We start from the raw sequence: 4,987 nt of genomic DNA, 5'->3' as shown, positions 1-4,987 counted from the left end.
TAACACATTATTATACCATACATAAATATAAATATGAAAGAAGATTGTATGTGGAATATAGACACAGTCATCACGTTAGAAGTACTGTTCAATAAATCGCAGTTAGAAATCCAAGTGTACTTTACGCTAGCACTTCAGTATTCGCGTGGGAGAATACAAAACTTTGCAAAGTTCTTGAGCTGGCACTATTAAAAGGACTTGAACGTTACGTCAACTGAAAGCTTAAACTTAAACTTCCTACGTTTTACGGTATTACACGAACATTTTCCTCTTAACCTTAGCTTTGCAGCATTACAAGAGAAACACGTTACGGTAGATAAGTTTTTTTTATTTTTATTGCTTAGATGGGTGGACGAGCTCACAGCCCACCTGGTGTTAAGTGGTTACTGGAGCCCATAGACATCTACAACGTAAATGCGCCACACACCTCGAGATATAAGTTCTACGGTCTCAGTATAGTTACAACGGCTACCCCACCATTCGAACCGAAACGCATTACTGCTTCACGGCGGAAATAAGCGGGGCGGTGGTACCTACCCGTGCGGACTCCCAAGAGGTCCTACCACCAGTGATGTAGTATGTAGATATACATATTACATTTCTTACTTTCCCTTAGACTTTACCTTTTTTCCCTACTTATTCGCTGGTAGCCTAGGGGGCTAGCTCACGGACTCAACCTGAGAGAATTTGCTAACACTAGCAGTAGCTGAATCTAGCCCCAGATTGGATTCGCGCACCACCGAGAAGATCCGTCGAGAAACTCATTGGGCAGCTTAACATTCCTCACAATTGATTGATTATTATTCTTCACCACTTATCCTGGGTTTCTCGTCACCGTGTGGATGCACCATCTCGACATTATTTGCTAAATTTTGGTTAAGATACCTATCATAGCCACCCTAATGCTAAGGATACCAAAACTCGAACTTTTTTAATATAGCACGCACCTTATGAAATTGATATTTCTATTTGCTTAGAATAACGATCATCCTCAAGCCAAACCGTGAGTTCACGATCGATTATAAAACGCACTCTATATAATATTTCAAAACGGAAATAAATAAAAAACTGACATACTTAATTCTTTTTTATAGTTAAATGTAGAATAAAACAAAATGTGTATTGCCGTGGGACACCGGATAGGAACGAAGTTCCTTATTATAAAAATATTAATTTTAAGTTCTATTCGAGGTATAAAGAAAATAATTATTCGGGTATACATTTTTATTACGATTTTTTTATTGATGAAAATAAATAAAAATGTTATTTTTTGTACGTTATTACAAATTTAAGTCGTACACTATGTGCATTACTAATAAAAATCTTACGTTACGGACTTTTTTTCCCGGTTAGGGTACCCCTTCGCAACGTCCCATAAGGAACTACGTTCCAAAAATCATTAGAAATTTAAAGATGTGAAAAATATGTTTATTTTTCTGGTTGTTGTTAAACACTTTCATCGTCTAAATCATTAAACTTCACTTTCTGATACAGTTACGCATTGCTTTTCTACCAAATTTCATCTTCCATAACATCACGATAACACGTCATTGAAGTTAACCGCCGAGTAATTGTAAAGCCTACTGTGTGCTTAGTGCGAATTTTTTAACGTTCTCGATCGCGTAAAAGTTAACTCAAATTCGTATGGAGTTGGAACAGCGCCCCTAGCGGCAAACATAGGCAAATGTTCCTACTCCATACAAAATTATGTTAACTTTTACGCTAACGAGAACGTTAAAAAATACGCACTGAGCAAACTGTAAACGTCAGATGTTTACGTATTGCTTTATTAAACAGTCGACTACTTCAAAAAGACATAACATATTTTTTTTTTTGTCAGGAGGAAATCGCCGGAGTTCCGCCCTTCACTGGGGATGGAGGGCGGGGCATGTCGGAGTCGAACCGACTAAAACCTCCTGTCTCTCAACAACCAACGTCCAAACCTCGCATGAGACAAAACTCATGAAAAGGCAAAGGGGGGAAAGTGAAGCGTTTAGTGCGGAGCACATCTCTCCCATCACCCTCCCCCTCGGGACGCCGGACTGGCGGTCGTCGGCGCCACGACCACCAGCCCTCTCGGTCGGCAGGCTATCCGAAGCCCGCCTAGATGGCGCCGGTTAGAATGGTCTATCCTACAGAATACCCCGCTGGGTCAGAACCAGCGTGGGTTGAGGATAGCCGGCCTTCCATCACCCGGATGCTCATGCATAAAACGCGTGCAGAGCAGCTTGCACGTCGTCTTCTTAGGCCCCCTTCGCCGGTCCCCAGGCCGACATGTGAGGGGACCCGAAACACTTAGAGGGCCAGGGCTTGGGCGATATCCGCCTCCCTGGCCCCCGCTCGACGGCGGCGGGCCTGTGCGTCTCTCACGCGCCCCGCCGCCTCCTTCTGCGAGATGGTGCACTCGCAGAAGTCGAGCATCGCCTTCCACGACTCGTCGTCACCGAGCATCGATGCCACAACACTCGGCAACGACAAGTCGTTTCCTATTTTTGCGACGAGGACACGGCGCCACCCCTCCCATGCGGGGCAGGCGACGAGCGTGTGCTCCGCCGTGTCCAAGTCGCAACCACAATGGTGGCAATCTGCCGTCGGCTCGGCTACGATCCGGTGCAGGAACTCACCGAAGCAACCATGCCCAGTGAGCACCTGCGCGAGCCGGAAAGTGAGGCGTCCTCTGTCACGATTCACCCAGTTCACAAGAACCGGGCGAATCGCCTCGACGGCCCTACGACCAGCCGAAGGATCGGCCAGCCGTCTGGACCCTGAGTTTCTGCAAAGCACTGCTCTTGATAATGTTAATGTAGCAAGTTCTCTTAGTTTGAACCCCTGCGCATAGTTGAAATAAGTAGCCCCTTAAACTACCAACGGATAAGGTAGGTGGGAAAAGCCCACATCCCTCCTCCCCCCATCAGATACAAAACGCATCACGAACGTATAAAAACATGTAAAATTTGCGTCTTACATTGAATGTAATACAATATTTCGCTTCGACTAAACGATTTGATTTCTGAGTCCGCACCAGTTTCACTACTGTGAAAACGAAAAAAATGTACCCGAAAAAGCCTCAACGTTGCGGTATGTTGTCCGTTGAAAGAATCTTTATATAGACAACTAATGATCGATATGTATACAAAATTGAATAGATCAAGTTAAATGTATACGTTCCATAGTTTTTTAATACGCTTTTATTAGCTTCAGACGTAGGTATGTATTAGTTAGTATGTAACGGAATCTTTGAACATGATTTTGACCCCCTTCAAAATGTCGGATTAGCTCAAAATTTGGTACATTTATTAAGGACCGATGACAATTCAATATTTAAAAAAAAAAAAAATTCGACTAATAAATGAAAAATAAATAATAGTTTAAAAAAACTATCAAAATACGCTTTTATAGAAAATCCAACTAAAAAATAGAAAATAAATTTTAATAAATTTGAATTATAAATATTCTTCTTCCAGTGCCTCTTCAATCCTGAAGGTCGGCCGTTAGCTTCCTGTATTCATTTCTGTCAGCAGCCAGCCGGAGCAGCTGTTCGACGGAGGCAATACCGCTCCACTCCCGGATATTCCGGAGCCATGACTTTTTCTTCGCCCAGCACGTCTCTTTCCGTCCACTTTGCGCATCATTATCAGCTGCAGCAGCATGTATCGATCGTTCCTGAGCACGTGGCCGAGATATTCTATCTTGCGCTTTTTGATAGAAGGCAACATTTTCCGGGACATAAGAACGCGCTGAAGCACGGTTTCGTTCCTGACTGAATTAAAAATAGTGTAAGAGAACATGATTTTATTGTAAAAAAAAGCGTGGGGGTGCATGGTATCAGTAGTTATAAATATTTTATAAGCAGATATGAGTAGAAGGGTTATTTTGATAATATCCTGAAAAGCACCCCACGCTTTTTTACAATAAAATCATTTTTTCTTACACTATTTTTAGTTCAAATTTATTAAAATTTATTTTCTATTTTTTAGCCGGATTTTCTATAAAAGCGTATTTTGTTAGTTTTTTTTAAACTTTGATTTATTATTTGATAAGACGATTTTACGGGAGGGATCGTTGAATGCCAGTGTTCCAAAAAGTTCGTGATGATGAGACTTTACTGATGAGAAGGTGTATATTAAGACCACAAAAGTATGGCATAGCTATGCTACTACTGCCCCGTAGCAGTCATATTGAAGTGTGGGACATTCCTCTTCAATACAACAGAAAGATCAAGTTTAAGCCTCGAAGCGACATTAATGTATGTCACTTCTACCGACTGCATTAAAAAAAACATGTCTCCGCTTTTTTTACTTATTTAATAATAATATGTTTTCAAACTTTTTTTCCTTCATAAAATTAATAAATTCTTTTTCTGTAAAAAATTTAAGTTATTTTCATTGAAAAATAAAATAAAAAAGCCAACGACAAAAAAAAAATTCCGGTACCGGGAATCGAACCCGAGCCTCCTGGGTGAGAGCCAGGTATCCTAGCCACTAGACCATACCGGATACTATCCAGATCATAGAATATTTGCATTGTAAGCAACTTTTACAAAAGACTGAGTCATGATTTATTAAAGTCCGATTTATCTCCTGTCCTTCTATTGACTCCAAAGACTTTAGCATTCCATTACCATGACAACTAAGAAGTATTTAAAGGGTATACTTTTTTTTTAATAATTTAAATACATATTATTTTGTAAAGCCGCTTTCAGACTACGCTATAATATAATAGCATATAATTTATAGCTCATAGCACAAAAATATCGCGCACCATACATTGTTATGGACACGTTCACACTATACTGTACTTTATATTATTATTATAGGCTAAGTATAGGCTGCTATACTATAAGGCACTATAGTATAGCATAGTCTGAAAGCAGCTTTAATAATTAATCCCGATTTTAATTATTAACAACTTTTTTTACGTTAACACCAAAAGAAAAATTCAAACATTATAATTATTGTAAACGAATAATGTAATTACAGTCGTGTGT

At 40.2% G+C, this 4,987-nt stretch overlaps 1 non-coding gene across 1 annotated transcript; it reads right to left on the bottom strand.

Moving 5' to 3' along the window:
- Positions 1-4,424: 4,424 nt before the first annotated feature.
- Positions 4,425-4,496, bottom strand: TRNAE-CUC (transfer RNA glutamic acid (anticodon CUC)). The gene has a single exon. It is a non-coding gene; the product is annotated as a tRNA-Glu (tRNA).
- Between the last annotated feature and the right edge of the window lie 491 nt (positions 4,497-4,987).

The sequence above is a fragment of the Bombyx mori genome, chromosome 23 (assembly GCF_030269925.1).
Source record: "Bombyx mori chromosome 23, ASM3026992v2".
Classification (NCBI taxonomy): domain Eukaryota; kingdom Metazoa; phylum Arthropoda; class Insecta; order Lepidoptera; family Bombycidae; genus Bombyx; species Bombyx mori.
Note: the sequence above shows the minus strand (reverse complement) of the source record. Positions and strands in the feature narration are given on the sequence as shown.